The following is an 18,195-nucleotide window of genomic DNA, read 5'->3' as shown; positions in this document are numbered from 1 at the left end:
AAGAAAAGTGACACATTTGGTGTTCAAACACAACAATCTGGATTATGTTGAGGAAGAAGGATGGAGAAGAAATAGCTTGAAAAAGATTTGATTAGTTTTGAACTTTTTGTCTTTGTTGCTATTAAACTTGTTTTTTTTTTTTTTTTGGATTGTAATATGTTTAATGTTTTGGTCATTTGGATGATTACTTGAAGCCTTGAACTTTCAATTTCTTTTGTATTTGGTATTTCATGACATTTGGCCGACTACTTGAACTTTCAATTGCTTTTGTTTTTTGTTATTTTGTTTTTGATATTTGATGACAAATTGACAATTTTAACTTTGTATTTGGTTTAGCATTTTATGTCAAATTCACGGGTCATGTCGGGTTACACGGGTCAGCGAATTTCACATTTTTTATAGGTTAAGCGGAATACACGTGTCGTGTCGGGTTGACACGGTTATAACCGAGTCGTGTCCGTGTCAGGTTTTCCAACCCGTTTATTAAACGTGTCGTGTCTGTGTCAACTACCCGCAACCCGTTAATGTCCCAATCCGGCACAAACCCGACACGACACGATCTGTTTGTCAGGTCTAACTTTAGGTGATTTTCAACATGTATTGAATAGTTTAGAGATTCTTTAATGTATATATGAGCTTGTTTTAAGGATAATTTAAAAAATATTTATCAAATATTATGTTAATAAATCTTGAGCTTGATTTTAAATTTTATAAATCCTAAAAGTATATCAAAGCTCAAACTAAATACAAATAAATATTAGTGTTCAAAATATTGCAACCATTAAACTCGAATTTGAACTCATCATATGGTTTTTTGTGACATTTTGATAGTGGAACCGGGTAAATTTGGAACGGGTTAATTTTTAAGTCAATTTATTTTCGTTAAATTTGTTTTTAAACTGACAAAATAATACTAAATAAAGAAAAAGGATTAGCAGAAAAATCGAAATACTTTCAGTAAAAATATTAAAGAAAAATTAGTATTGAAATAAATTCATGAGATCACACACGTGACGAGTTGGTCACGTGAAAGAGAGAGCGGCGCAACGGCTCCGCCTAACCTAACCTAGGAGGGCCTAGGGGCTACAGTACACATGATCCTTTCATCAACCACGTGATCTCACCCTTTCCATTTATTGGACCTTCCTCAACCATTACCATTGTTTGTTTCCATTTTTTAATGCCAAATCTTTGAGGAAAATGATTATATTAGTTTTTTTTCCTTTCTCTTAATTCTCTTTTTATATCCAATTTAAACTTTGAAGTTTAATTGCTGATTATGTTATTTAACATAAAATATTTTTTTTGGTTGGAATAAATGCAATTCGGGTCTTACCTTAATCAGTTTATTAAAACAATTTGGATTATTAACTTGTGTTAGATAGGTATTAAGCCCAGGGCCGGTCCTGAAAAATGAAATATTATTAAAGGCCCAAGACGAACAAGAAAAAAATGGCCCTTATCTTTATTACAATTTTGTATTTTTAAATAAAAATATATAATGAAAAAAATTGAGCCCTGTGCGGCTGCCCACTTTGCCCCTCCTCTAAGCCCCATGATTAAGCCTTTCCATCTCTTTTGTGAAAAAGCAAAAAGTAAAATGAGCTTGTCCAAAAAATTAAGGTCCTCTCAAATAAAATACCTCTATTACTCTATTTAAGTATTGAGAATAATTATAAGTTTAACGAAAATTTGAAAATGAGATTCTAACAATTGATCCAATACCAAAATTTTGGATTACATTAAATATCCATTAATTTCCAAATAATAATAAGAATGAGGTAAGGATTTTCAAAAAGCATGTTCAAGATTAAATCTTATACGTTCAAATATTATTAATGTCTCACAATTTATCTTATAAAACAGGTAGGCTTCAGTCATCCAGATAACATAAGGTTTATCATTTTTTTTAATATACATAAATTTGAACAAAGTGAATAATAAAAACATTTTTGTTACACATAAAAATTTCAAAAGGTTTACTGGAAAACTCATATTGACATACCATCACAACTTATTTTAATTAAGTAGTTTTTAATATACAAAATTCGAACAAAGTGAATAATAAAAACATTTTTGTTACATATAAAAATTCCAAAAGGTTTACTGGGAAACTCATATTGACATGCCATCACAACTTATTTTAATTAAGTAGTATACCAAATACCACAAATGTCAATGCCTACCAATGACAAATATTACAAGGCAGAGAACACATCATGTGCATTTTATTGGCTACATATTTCTAATTTTAAAGTATAACATCCGATCTTTTATTTAAAGTTATAATTTTTTTTAATAGCAAACTCATCAAAAGCATTAAGTTCTAAAAACTAGATAACTTTAAACAAATTTTGTTATCATATTGATCGATTCCAATTGATATTAAATATAAGATAATAGATTGTTTGATTATAATAAGAATTTTACCCTATGTAGAAATACAAAATGGGCTCTTGGTTCTACCTAAACTTTAATAACTAATTTTTTCTACAATTTGATTAGGAGGAGACGATTTAAACTGAAAAAATATTAAACAAAAGACATAACATAAAAACATAGATGAAGACAACGACAACGGCGGTAACAGAGCTCTGACGAACACGCCTAACAACGAATGTTTGGCGGAGAAGAAGTAACGACCAGATGTGGTTCCGTTTTAGAAGAAGAGAGGAGTGACAACGACAACGATCACAAAGTCAGTGGTAGAGGAGTCCGGAGAAAAGCAACAAGAAAGAAAGAAGGCTCGAGGTAGCCATATAATGAATCGTTTCCTATTTCTAATATTAATTTTAATTTTTCACCTCTTCGATAAGTTCATAATTCACATTCTCCATGCAACCATTTGATATCCACTTTTTTTGTAGACATGTCAATGGGGCGAGTTTGGAGTTAATCACATTTGATCCAAACCCTTTAATAATTTTAAAAACTTGACCCGTCCAGCTCCAATAACCCTCAAAATTCTAAAAAATCGAACTCATACATGTATTCAACGAATGAACAAATATCCGGACCATTAACTCGACCCTTTTACAATATTAAAATTTTACAATTTTTATGTGTGCCGTAAATTAATATTTCTCAAAAAGATAAAATATCTACATAAACAAGATGTACATTACTTAAAACTCAAAATCCATAATAATAAACATTACTTAATACTTCAAATTCAATACAGTAACAATTTGTAACACCTTAAATTTTAAACCAAAATTTTCATTTTTAAATTACCAAAATATTTTTCATAAACCAAGTCATCAAAAACATAAGTGTCAAATACAAATCATCATCACAAAATATCAAAGTATCATAGAATGCCCCAGTAACAAATCTCCTTGTGAGTGTGTACAATCAGACCTTGGCCTTCCTATGATCCTCAGAAGTACCTGAAACACATATATCAACAGCTGTAAGCACGAAACTTAGTGAGTTCCCCAAGATACCACATACAACACAACATAAATAAACAGTTATGGGTTATCAACAACCATGGGGACTATTACTAGTCTCAGTGGGCAACAGCGCGCCCAATGGGTTATCAGCAACCCTGGAGACTATTCACAATCTCAGTTAAGCATAAACAACATAGCATAATAATAACAGTTAGACCCAGTTGATCATCACAAATACAATTATTCTACCACACAGGTAAGAATAAGTGAGGAGACTCACCTGATACTGATGACAGATAAATCTCTCACCCGAACTGCCGGAACTAGACTCCACCTAATAACACAATAGTTAACCCTAATTAATAATTAAGGTCCTCAACTCAATCCACAAGTCCAAATTCCACAACTAAGCCATTTAAGGGCAAAAGACCATTTGCCCCTCCAATGGTTCAAAACCCTAAATTTGACCAAAAGTCAAAAGGCACCAGAAGTCAACCGCCCAACGCATACGTCAGGCTTACTCCTTCTTACGCGGGGCATACAACTTAAAAAATGACCAATCGGGAACAGGCCTGGCTATGTGGGGGATAGCCATGAGTATGCCTGGCGTACTATGCCTGATCCATATTTATCAACTTTTATGTCTTAATCCGTAAATACACTTATCCCAACTTCAGATCTGACCATAATAGTTGTCTTAACCCATAAAGTCATCGAATTTAAGCCTTTGCATGACTAAAAAGGACCCAATACACAAAAATCTAACTTCCGTCACACTCTAAGTCACTTAACTCATGCATTGGCCAAGGGAAATGATCAAGCAACCATTTTTATGAATCTATAAGACCTAGAACACATGAAAGGACAACTAATATGCTTTGGAGTACTCCATACTCACAAAGGTCCAAGCTTTGGGACAAAAAGCTCATAAAAACTCATCTATGGAGATCTATAATGAAACACATCAAGGTATAAACATTATACCTTCAAAAGATAAACAAGGTGAAGTAGTTTTTGGATCAACAAGCTTACAAGTAACACCACCTTCCTTATTAGTCTTCTTCTTCACCAAAATCACCACCAAACATTAAGATCTTCACTCACAAGGAATAAACTTGAGATTAGGGTTTGGAAGGAGTGGAGATTGATTATGGGAGGTCCAAGTGTGAGTTAATGTCTTTAAATAGAGGTGAAACCCTAAAATTTAGGGTTTAGAGGCTAGGCTAGTACCCCCGACGTACCACATGTACGCCCAACATACTAGCATCGCTTCCTCGATCCTAGGCTTCTCACGAGTACGTTGTGTATACCCTCACGTACACCCTGTGTATGGGTTGAAATGTGGAACTTAAACCACAAGGGACCAAATATGTAAACTCTAATTAGGTCAGGGGATAAAAAACGAACGTAACTGATAATCAGATGTTATAATTCTCCCCCACTAGAATCAGACTTAGCCCTTAAACTCGTCCTCGGGAAACAGATCAGGATAGTGCCCACGCATCTCAGACTCGGGCTTCCATGCTCACTCCGAACCTTTCCGGTGTTGCCACTAAACTTTGACCAAGTTCACTACTTTGTTCCTCAAAGTCTTCACTCTCTGATCCAAGATTGTCATAGGCCTCTCGATGTAATTAAGGAGATCATCGACCTAGATGTCCTCCAAAGGGACCAAGCTGTCTCATCAGCTATACACTTCCTCAATTGGGAAACATGGAAGGTATCATGAATCTGCCTCAACTCCTCTGGTAAGCCACTTTGCCTATACGAGCCAGTACTATGAAAGGGCCAATAAAACTGGTGCCCACCTTGCTCTACTTCCTGAAGTGGGTAACACCCTTCCAGGGTGACACCTTCAGAAGCACCAAATCTCCCACCTGAAACTCTAGCTCAGAGCGTCGCCGATTCGCATAACTCTTTTGGCGGCTATAGGTCGTTAACAATCTCTGTCTAACTTGTTTTATAAGCTTTTTCATCTTAAGCACTATCTTCATGCTCCCCCATGACTCTTTGGCCGACCTTGCCCCGACAAATAGGAGTACGGCACTTCCTCCCATATAGAAGCTCAAAGGGAGGTATGCTAATGCTGCCATGATGGTTGTTGTTAGAAGAAAACTCAGCCAACGAAAGATAGGAATCCCAACTCCTACTAAAGTCAATAATGATCCTCGACCATTTGAATAGTCTTCTCGCCTTTTCCGTCTGTCTGTGGATGATATGCAGTACTAAAATGTAACCGGGTACCCAACTCCTCATGAAACTTCTTCTAAAACTTGGAAGTGAAAAGAACATCTCGGTATGACACAATGGAAGTCGACACCCCATGTCGATACACCAGCTCTTGGACATAAATCTCAACAAGCTTTTCTACAAAAGAGCCCTCTCTTATGGCCATGAAATGAGCACTCTTCGTCAAATGGTCCATTATCATCAAGATAGCATCAAAATCCCTCACAGTCTTCGATAATGTTGTAATAAAATCCATGGTGATTTGCTCCCACTTCCACTGTGGAACCTCTAAGGGCTGCAACTTGCCATGAGGGCGTTGGTGCTCGAACTTGACCTTCTGACATGTCAAACATCGCTCTACAAACCATGCCACATCTCTCTTCATACATGGCCACCAGTAACTATGCTTCAGGTCGAGATACATCTTGGTAGCCCCTAGATGAATGGAAATCTAGACTTATGGGCCTCCTCCATCAATACTCGTCGAGCCCCACCAACATAAGGTACACAAACCCGCTTATGAAGAGTCAAAAGCCCTCGCTTGTCGATATCAAAAGCTGAAATCTGGCTGATCACCCACTCATTTTTCCGATTTTCTTTCTTTATGGCCTCCGACTGCACTTCTTTGATAGTCTCCAAAACTGGGTTCATCACAGTCATCCTCATACACACATCCTGAATCGGGGTACTAACCGTCCTCCGACTCAAGGCATAGGCCACCACATTGGCCTTGCCTGGATGATACAGTTCTCACAGTCATAATCTTTCACTACATCCAACCACCTCCACTACCTCATGTTCAAGTTAGACTGATCCATGTGTTATCTGATTCTCTTATGATCCGTGTAGATGATACATCAAACACCATAAAGATAGTGACGCCAAATATTGAGAGCGAAAACCACCGCCACCAACTCAAAATCATGAGTGGGATACCTTACTTTGTGAGGCTTCAGCTGTCTTGAAGCGTATGCAATCACATGCCCCCTCTACATCAGCATCACACCCAATCCTTCGATGGACACATCTCAATAGACTATTAAATCCTCAACTCCCTCGGGGAGGGCAAGTACCGGTGCCTCACACAGTCTCTGGCGAAGAGTCTTAAATGATGTCTGCTACTTAGGCCTCCAACTGAACACAACATCCTTCCTCTTCAACTTAGTGATAGGAACATCAATCTTGGAGAAGTCTCAAACAAATATCCAGTAATATCATGCCAAACCGAGGAAGCTTCGAATCTCAGATGGAGATCTCAGCACTTCCCACCGTATCACCACCTCTATCTTTGCTAGATCGACCAACATACCGTTTTGATTGACGTGGTGTCCCAGAAACTGAACCTCGTACAACCAGAAGTCACACTTGGAGAACTTAGCATAGAGCCTCTCCATCCTCAAAACTCCAAGAATATCGTCAATGAAGATGATCACCGATCAATCCACCATGGGCATGCACACTCGGTTCATGAGATCCATGAATGTCGCCAGTGCATTGGTGAGCCTAAAAGGCATCACCACAAACTTGTAATGATCGTAACGAGTTTGGAAGGCCGTCTTCTGAATATCCTCCTCGCATACTATCATTTGATGATTGCCAGACCTCAAATCGATCTTGGAAAACCAAGATGCCCCCTACAATTGATAGAATAGATCATCAATCCTCGGCAATGGATAATGGTTCTTCATTGTCAGCTTGTTTAACTCTTGATAATCAATACAAATCTAGTGTGAACCATCCTTCTTTCTGACAAAAAGGATCGGTTCTCCCCAAGGAGAACTGGTCATCCAAATAAACCCTTTTCCTAACAGATCCTAAAGCTGAGACGATAACTCCTGCATCTTTGGAGGTGCAAGATGGTACGGTGCCTTGGCAATCGGCGCCGCACTTGGGATCAGATCGATCTGAAACTGCACTTGCCTCGTAGGAGGCACACCTGGTAATAGGAACATCAGAAATGGAAATCTATCCTTTCTCCTCAAACCGAGTATCCACTACATATGCCAGATAGTCCATACACCCATGTTGCAAACACTGCCTCGCCTTGGCAACACAACAAAAGGTTGATCCTGACCTAGTACCCTCACCGTAAAAGGTCAGCACTCCTCCATAGGGTCTCGAACTATCACCACATGACACTCACAGTCAATCAAAGCCCTATACCCGCTCAACCTATCCATACACACAATCAAATAGGCATCTTCTGTGACAACCCGAAATCTTCATTTGGTAAAACCCTAAAGTCAATCATTTCAAAGTATAAGTCAAGTTCACTTTTATTTTTTTAGAAAATTTAAAGTTCGTTTGATTATTTTAATAATTAATCTTTAAACGAACGGGTGAAAGGAAATGTCGTCTCGAGTCTTGAAATTTCAAAACCGCAAGTACCACGTAGTTAAGAGATTCACGACCAAACTTTTATGTTTGGGCCGTAAATCCCTCCAAAAACTGTAAACTCATGCCTTAAGCATGAGTTTACTCCCCAAAATACTTCATTTCTAACTTTCAACCTCAAGAGTAAACTCCAAACACTCTCAACTACCATTCTGTCTTTCACCCGATTTCCCGAAAACGTAAGTACTTCTTGGCTTGATTTGTTGTTAGATCATAACAACTAGTGATTATACATCTTTTAATCCATCAAATTTCATGTTTTGATTAGATTTCCAAAAACACCAAGAACACACACTAGTGTTCTTGGACTTTTAGCTCATTTCAAGCTTCCATATAGCAAGTACCTCTATCCTAGAGTCTTATTAAGCTTGTTATACATCTTTACATCAAGTAAATGACCAAAGAACACCAAGAACAAGGTGTTCACAGTTTTGGAAAGCTCCCAAAACCGTAAACACCAAGTAAGGTGCCTTAGGGTGCCTTTGTCCTTCACAATGCCTTAGGGACTTGTCTAGATCCTTCCTTGAGGTGTTTATCATTTGAAAAACACATGAATCCCTCATTTTATATGTGTTTACGGTTTGGGAAGGTCCCAAAACCGTAAACACCCCAAAGTGATAATAAGTGGTCCTTATTTCTTCCTTATGCCTAAAATCTAACCTAGGCTATGACCTTGAAGTGCTTAGGACTTGAAATCATGAAAATACCACTTTCCATATGGGTTTAAGGTAGTAAACCCAAAAGGAAATGGCCTTGGGGCCGTAAACTCCTCAAAGGAGTGTAATGATGCCCTAATCTCTTCGAAAGGCCTAACCATCAAGTGGAAATGTTTCAAAGGACTTGCAAAACCTCAAAACAACTTATGGTCAAAAAGTGAGGAGTTTACGACCGTAAACTCTTGAGTTTACGACCGTAAACTCTTGAGTTTACGACCATAAACTCATTAGGTCAAGGTCATGAAAACCGTAAACTCCAAAGGAGTTTACCCTTGAACCCCAAACACAATAGCAAGGTCCTTTAGCACTTAGGTGCAATCCTTATGACTTGTAGCACTTATATAAGGTGTTTTACATGCCTTAGGATGTCTTAACTTTGTCAATTAGTGGTTTAAAGTCTAATTGGATACATATATGTGTGATTATATGTTAACTAGGATCATTGGCTGTGAACAAGTCTTCACTTGTCACCTAGCTATCCTACATCATTCAGTTCATCCAAACCACCATCTATAGGTTAGTTCATACCCCTTAATCAGTGTTTTAAATGATTTTAAATGCTTTAATGGGGGGGGGGGGGGAATACAAGTAGAAAACAGCATGTTAGTCAATCAATCATATGTGATTTATAACTGTGTTTTCATCTAGCAAATTTCACATACTTCAAAATGTGATGCATGAAATGGTTTTCTTTCTTAAAAGTACTTTGTTATCAAATGTATTACTTTTGAAATGTTTATTAAAATGACATAAAGTCATTGTTAATTATTGTTCAAAACTCTTAAATGTCTTACAAAACCATTTTCATCTTCTTGATCAAAACTATATATATACACTTGGATTCTTATATATGTATTGATATGATAGCTTTCATCCTTCATGCAGTTCCCACACTCTTGGTAGCAAGGGTGTATAAACCTTCTTGGACATCAATTACCTTCCAGTAAACTATTATAGGGATAGTTAGGAGATACCAAACATTATTCCTATTACAAGGAATTTCACCAGAGTCAGTTCATGCATGTGTCTATACTATACATTACATGTTAAATGAATACGTTTACATAGATACGCTTACATGAATACATTTACATAAATACATTTACTTGAACACATTTACATAAATACATTAACTTGTATACAGTTACATGGATACGTGTACCTAGATTCTATATGATGAGTTACTAGTACATACCATACGTGTAAATTAGTTCTGCCTATCCTCGTTCAATAGGATGACTAGACGGGACTAACCATTCCGGAACCCACCTATTAGTAACAGAGGTAATGAACATCTACGGATGCCTACGGTTGATACTTATATTAGGGGTACCTTTATGGGACTAACCATTCCTTTAACCTGTTGTTAGCTACAGAGGTAAATGAACATCTACGGATGCCTACGGTTAATACTTATATCAGGAGTACCTTTACGGGACTAACCATTCCTTAAACCTGCTGCCAACTACAGAGGAAAATGAACAATCTATGGATGTTCAAGGTTATACATTTTGGCAGTCGCGATGTCGAGTTGATCCTAATACAAAAGGATAACACTTACATGGATATATTTTTCCTATTACTTTTATTTTGTGATACATTCACATAAACGACGAGGTAGACTTTATTTGTTAATAGTAGTTATAGAGGGGAAAACCATCTTTGTTATAGCATACATTTGTGTCTTGGTAGAAGACTACTTTCCATACATTTGAGTCTTGGTAGAAGACTACTTTCTAAACATTTAAGTCTTGGTAGAAGACTACTTTCAAAACATACAGGTCTTGGTAGAAGGCAACTCTTTATACTAATAGAAATCATAGGGATTTGCTAGGGTATTCAAACGCTTTCAACTGCTTTCAAACAGTTCATACTTATACAGTCTTTTTTCCAAAGGTTTGCAAGTCATTACTTACCGTTTTACAAATCAAAGACACATTAATAATTATGAATTAACCAGCTTTTTGGCTAATACTCCCTTTCAAAATAACTTGTATTCTCAGGTCATAAATAGACAGGTACGACGACCAGGTTCTGTGAAGACAGAGAAATCAAGACTCCTGTTCTATTTTGATTATTCATTATGTTGTCTTATATTATGAAAGAACACTTGTAACTAAAATTATACTATTAATGCAATGGATGATGTTGTTGCTTGTTTACTACTTTGCATTGTTATGATACATTACATGACGTCCTCTACCCCAGAACGTTTCCGCCGTTCTCGGTTTTGGGGTGTGACAGATTGGTATCAAAGCATTGTTTATAGTGAATATAGTATATCAACCCATAACAGATATACTAACTATAAATACATTGGGATTAAAATACTCTGACCAAGAGTTTATACTTTAAATAATAAAATATTTAATTGAGTATACGTGCCTGCATTCATACTAAAATCAGTGTCTCTAGGACAGTACAAAAGAATTACGACTGTTGGGCAACACAAGTGGACTTAGAGACATATAGTCAAAACTGGGAAGATATAGCCTGATCAACTATATTATCCGAGGGCTGACTAGCGTGTGCCTAAGTGTAGTTGTGTGGTTGCAACAAGTCTAAAATCTTACCAAAAATACCATAATGAGAACAATAGAACATAAACCTAAAATACTATAGGGGTATTTGGTATTACTATAAAGTACGTTATACGTGAGAACTAAAAAGAATCTTCAGTACTAAGTTGATAGTTGCTAGGTGGATAAACTAAGGCTATATGTAACTAGGATGTTATAGACTTAGAATCTGTGAAAATTTTGCTTTGCCCCTATTCTTTGTGAATTTGAAGTTAAGGTCACTTATTCGAAGGCCTATCTTGTTGTGATTACATATAACTGGTATGCACTTTACAAATAGTGATGTAACTAATGAAGATTTTCTAATAATTATCTAGATTGTTCGTCTAATAATTATTTTCTTACCGAAAATTCTCGCGTAGATAACATGGTTGGACTCCATCCCCACGGCAACCCGTACCTTCCGAACGAAGTCATTGCTGGATGGTTTGGAGAAGAACCAGAGAATGATCATCCAATTCCTTTGAATGATCACCACGATGAAGGCCTCACAGATGATGGTAACTCCGAACTCGAGGTTGAGAACCTACCACAGGAAGCTCCCTTTCCAAATCCTAACCCTCGTCCGACTTTTCATGGCCCGACGCCTCCTTGGGTGGAATGCTTGGAAACATGGAGCCAAGGACAGGATCAGCCCATGCCATTTAATGGAGACCGAAGCTTTTATGATTTGAGCAATGGGGGCTCAGTAGACAGAATCTTGCCAATCCTGGTCCGCAGAGTGGCCCGAAATGAGATTCAAGGCAGGACAGCCCTACATCAGATCACAGAAGTTGTCGCCAACGCGAGAATGCATACCCTTCGCACCATTCGTCTGGAATATGCTCGTGAGAGATCTGAAAGAGACCATGAAACCCTGCTTCAAGCACTGGCTGAATCACGAGCCAAAGTCATAGAACTCCAGGTATGCTAGAGGGTGTACGAAAGACACCTGCTTGATATGGAACGTCAACTGGATGAGCTAAGAGTTCACCGGAGGGATGATCGTCACCAATATGAGAGACTTTAGTTTCCTTCTTGTCTTAAAGAACCGTGTTCCTGTCTATGTCCTATGTGGCGTTTTCTATAAAACTGCGTAGTACTATAGGTACTTTTAGTTAGGCCTTTATGCGGCCAAAACTTTTGATACTCCGGATATGATGTAAGACCTGCTTCAAGGTCAATTTTCCCTGAACTTATTACATCTTAAACATCGTTGATGTTGACAGTCGGATAACTTCCGTGTCACGTTTTTGTTTAAATACTCTCATCATACTTTCATTGGAGTCTATCTGAAAAATGCTTTAGTCAAGTAATTTGGACTATAGTAATTTAACTCCGGAGACAGTTCCAAGTCTCTTTTAGAGGTTGGATCATGTTATTCACCAACCAACGATACCTCGACTTGAACGAAAAACGTCTTGAGACCATTGTACGAGCGTACTTACACTCTTTGCTAGGGCTGCATCATAGGGATGTAGGTCAAACCATCGTGAACATACTTCCATTCCGTACTAGGACTGCATCATAGAGATGTAGGTCAAACCTTAGAGAACATACTTTTATTCTTTACATGAGCGATCGAACTACGTCTAGGTTCAACCATACTCACTCACAATTCATTTTCTTCCGTGAAACAGAATCATGTCGCCAAAGAAAAACGATCAACCCCTCAACCGAACATCAACTCTTTAGATTGATGCAGCTACATTTCAAGCTGCAGTCTCAGCTGCCGTGTCAGCTATTCTGACCCACCTTAACGCTAACAACGGAAATGTTAGCAGGATTGTTAACAACAATTCCAATCCGGGTAACAATCAAGCACCTCAACGAGCAGCAAACTACCACAACACCCTGAGTCCCAATACCAAGAGTAACAAACGGAAGTCTTGGGCTAAATCTAAGGACAAATCGCTTCGAAGGGCGAACAAGAAACAACCACTGGTAACAACCTTCTCAGCCACGACATCGGTACCTCCTACTACCTTCCCTTCGGGTATCCCAATTGTCCCTAACCCAGCCAGACAATATGCTGGAAATCTCCCAAAGTGCAGCAAATGCAACTATCACCACCGCGGACCTTGTCGGGAGATATAGTGCTCAAACTGCAACAGAAAGGGGCACACCATACGTTACTGCAAGAGCCTAGCAAGGCCGATCAACCGAGGGCCCAACACCGGTGTGATACAAACTTGCTACGGTTATGGCAAGGTGGGTCACTACAAAAGGAACTGCCCAGTGGCAGCAAATGCTGGCACAGACGGAAGTATGCAACGGACCACCGCCGCAGGAGAGACTACTCTGGACCCACGTTAAAGTAATTAAGGCGTTTCGTTGTAACAGACTTATAAACTATTTAAAAATAGTGCAACTGGAGTCTTATCTTTTGCGAGATCCCGTCAGATAAGGGGTCCTCATGCTGCGTATACTTGTCTTTTGTAGTATACCTTGTTCGCAGCAATAGTCTTGTAGTAAATCTAAAGTACAGTAACTCTGTTAAAAGGTTGCACTGTTGTGTTTTGTCTGTAACGCTTTATGTTCAAATCTAATGTCTTTAGTTTCCGTATGATTCCGACTTTATCATACGACTCGAATCAATTCGATCCTCGCAATATCAGTCTCATGCGCACATCTCTTTCTCTGAAATCGTCTTTTTCGCGAAGCTGACAGTCCAGAATACCGAAGTACTCATTCATGGAGTACCTCATGTTTCTAATCCTTCCTGAAGTACCGCTCATACAGACAGAGAACTGCCCAAGACTACGAGTGAACGCATCGTCATGTGAACAAACATAGGACCCAATACGACTCCTGTAAACCGATCGCCCTACGGTCTCAAACCAACGGAGATATAAGAACTGTTCGAACAACTTAACGACTACTCAACAAAAGAATGATAAGACCAAGCTCCTCACCTTTGAGAGCTCTAGTCTTATTCTTCAAGAAGATAGACTTCAGTGGGTGCGATCATACCAGCACTAATGCACCGGATCCCATTAGAACTTCGAAGTTAAGCGTGCTTGGGCGAGAGTAGTACTAGGAGAGGTGATACCCTGGGAAGTCCTCGTGGTGCATACCTCGACGGGACTTCCATTAGAAATCATTACCTTCTGCCACACATAGATGAATTGGTTGACCCACCGCAAGGAACTATTTACTTTTCAGAAATAGGTCTGAGGCCCGAATATCACCAGTTACGAGTGTTAGTGAAGGGTGTCCAGAGGGCAATCTTCCAAACTCGATACAGACTCTACGAGTCCGTAATGATACCCCTCGGATAGGATCAATACACCCGTAATATTCATGAACTTAATGAATAGGGTACGCCATTCTTACTAGGATCAGTTCGTCATTGTCTTTATAAATGACTTACTTATCTACTCTCGTAGTAAGAAGGAACTCATAAAGAGCATTTACAACAAACCATGGAAACATGTCGATCGGAGAAGCTTTACGCGAAGTTCATTAAATGCAAGTTTTAGATTTGAAGGGTCGAATTCTTAAGACACATTACCAGTAATGTGGGAATTCTTGAGGACCCTGCCAAAAATCAAAACTGCTGAGAATTTGTCAACACCAAGGATACCGACAGTAATTCGCCAAATTCTAGGTCTCGCTGACCTACTGTCGAGAGTTCATTCAGAACTCCCCATGGATTACGAAACCTCTTGTGACTTTTACTCAGAAGGGAGTGGCCCTTGACTGGGAAGACAAGCAAGAGGAAGAAAACCTTGAAGTTTCAAGTGGGAGGCCAAATCCATTTAGAAATCTCACTATGGGAAGGCTTGATACGCTTCGGAAAGCGTGGTAAGCAAAATCCAGAATAGTTAGGACCTCCAAGATTCTTGCCAGAATTGGACCTGTAACTCACAAACTCAATCTACCGCGCGAACTCAGTAACATACATTCTACCTTCCACGTCACTAAACTTGAAAAAGTGTCTGTCCGACGAGACTCTTGTTATCCCACTCGACGAGATCGAGATCAACGAGAGCCTCAACTTCATGGAAGAACAAGTAGATATCATGGACCGAGAGGTCAAGCAAACAAAGCAGCGTCGTATCCCGATAGTGAAGGTTCGCTAGAATGCCAAACGAGGACCTGAATTCATTTGGGAACGAGAGGATCAGATGAAACTGAAATACCCTCATCTTTTTGCTTAGTTATTTGTAACTACTTGTTTGCTTAAGATCTAATTTCTGGACAAAATTCCATCTAAGGAGGGGATGATGTAACAACCCGAAATCATCATTCGGTAAAACCCTAAAGTCAATCATTTCAAATTATAAGTCAAGTTCACTTTTATTTATTTTTAGAAAATTTAAAGTTCGTTTGATTATTTTAAAAATTAATCTTTAAACGAACGGGTGAAAGGAAATGCCATCTCGAGTCTTGAAATTTCAAAACTGCAAGTACCGCGTAGTTAAGAGATTCACGGCCAAACTTTTATGGTTGGGCCGTAAATCCCTCCAAAAACCGTAAACTCATGCCTTAAGCATGAGTTTACTCCCCAAAATACTTCATTTCTAACTTTCAACCTAATGAGTAAACTCCAAACACTCTCAACTACCATTCCGTCTTTCACCCGATTTCCCGAAAACGTAAGTACTTCTTGGCTTGATTTGTTGTTAGATCATAACAACTAGTGATTATACATCTTTTAATCCATCAAATTTCATGTTTTGATTAGATTTCCAAAAACACCAAGAACACACACTAGTGTTCTTGGACTTTTAGCTCATTTCAAGCTTCCATATAGTAAGTACCTCTATCCTAGAGTCTTATTAAGCTTTTTATACATCTTTACATCAAGGAAATGACCAAAGAACACCAAGAACAAGGTGTTCATGGTTTTGGAAAGCTCCCAAAACCGTAAACACCAAGTAAGGTGCCTTAGGGTGCCTTTGTCCTTCACAATGCCTTAGGGACTTGTCTAGATCCTTCCTTGAGGTGTTTATCATTTGAAAAACACATGAATCCCTCATTTTATATGTGTTTACGGTTTGGGAAGGTCCCAAAACCGTAAACACCCCAAAGTGATAATAAGTGGTCCTTATTTCTTCCTTATGCCTAAAATCTAACCTAGGCTATGACCTTGAAGTGCTTAGGACTTGAAATCATGAAAATACCACTTTCCATATGGGTTTAAGGTAGTAAACCCAAAAGGAAATGGCCTTGGGGCCGTAAACTCCTCAAAGGAGTGTAATGATGCCCTAATCTCTTCGAAAGGCCTAACCATCAAGTGGAAATGTTTCAAAGGACTTGCAAAACCTCAAAACAACTTATGGTCAAAAAGTGAGGAGTTTACGACCGTAAACTCTTGAGTTTACGACCATAAACTCATTAGGTCAAGGTCATGAAAACCGTAAACTCCAAAGGAGTTTACCCTTGAACCCCAAACACAATAGCAAGGTCCTTTAGCACTTAGGTGCAATCCTTATGACTTGTAGCACTTATATAAGGTGTTTTACATGCCTTAGGATGTCTTAACTTTGTCAATTAGTGGTTTAAAGTCTAATTGGATACATATATGTGTGATTATATGTTAACTAGGATCATTGGCTGTGAACAAGTCTTCACTTGTCACCTAGCTATCCTACATCATTCAGTTCATCCAAACCACCATCTATAGGTGAGTTCATACCCCTTAATCAGTGTTTTAAATGATTTTAAATGCTTTAATGGGGGGGGGGGGGGGGAATACAAGTAGAAAACAGCATGTTAGTCAATCAATCATATGTGATTTATAACTGTGTTTTCATCTAGCAAATTTCACATACTTCAAAATGTGATGCATGAAATGGTTTTCTTTCTTAAAAATACTTTGTTATCAAATGTATTACTTTTGAAATGTTTATTAAAATGACATCATGTCATTGTTAATTATTGTTCAAAACTATTAAATGTCTTACAAAACCATTTTCATCTTCTTGATCAAAACTATATATATACACTTGGATTCTTATATATGTATTGATATGATAGCTTTCATCCTTCATGCAGTTCCCACACTCTTGGTAGCAAGGGTGTATAAAACTTCTTGGACATCAATTACCTTCCAGTAAACTATTATAGGGATAGGTAGGAGATACCAAACATTATTCCTATTACAAGGAATTTCACCAGAGTCAGTTCATTCATGTGTCTACACTATACATTACATGTTAAATGAATACGTTTACATAGATACGCTTACATGAATACATTTACATAAATACATTTACTTGAACACATTTACATAAATACATTTACTTGTATACACTTACATGGATACTTGTACCTAGATTCTATATGATAGGTTACTAGTATATACCATACGTGTAAATTAGTTCTGCCTATCCTCGTTCAATACGATGACTAGACGGGACTAACCATTCCGGAACCCACCTGTTAGTAACAGAGGTAATGAACATCTACGGATGCCTACGGTTGATACTTATATTAGGGGTACCTTTACGGGACTAACCATTCCTTTAACCTACTGTTAGCTATAGAGGTAAATGAACATCTACGGATGCCTACGGTTAATACTTATATTAGGAGTACCTTTACGGGACTAACCATTCCTTAAACATGCTGCCAACTACAGAGGAAAATAAACAATCTACGGATGTTCAAGGTTATACATTTCGGCAGTCGCGATGTCGAGTTGATCCTAATACAAAAGGATATAACTTACATGGCTATATTTTTCCTATTACTTTTATTTTGTGATACATTCACATAAACGACGAGGTAGACTTTATTTTGTTAATAGTAGTTATAGAGGGGAAAACTATATTTGTTATAGTATACATTTGAGTCTTGGTAGAAGACTACTTTCCATACATTTGAGTCTTGGTAGAATACTACTTTCTAAACATTTAAGTCTTGGTAGAAGACTACTTTCAAAACATACAAGTC

General features: G+C 38.1%; 1 non-coding gene across 1 annotated transcript; it reads left to right on the top strand.

Moving 5' to 3' along the window:
- Positions 1–14,251: 14,251 nt before the first annotated feature.
- LOC145056279 (5S ribosomal RNA) lies at positions 14,252–14,370 on the top strand. The gene has a single exon (XR_013685785.1). It is a non-coding gene; the product is annotated as a 5S ribosomal RNA (ribosomal RNA).
- The last annotated feature ends 3,825 nt before the right edge of the window (positions 14,371–18,195 follow it).

The sequence above is a fragment of the Lactuca serriola genome, chromosome 5 (genome assembly GCF_051521515.1).
Source record: "Lactuca serriola cultivar US96UC23 chromosome 5, Lser_US96UC23_V15, whole genome shotgun sequence".
Taxonomy (NCBI): Eukaryota; Viridiplantae; Streptophyta; class Magnoliopsida; order Asterales; family Asteraceae; genus Lactuca; species Lactuca serriola.
The sequence above is the reverse complement of the archived record's forward strand: the minus strand, read 5'-3'. Positions and strand labels throughout refer to the sequence as shown.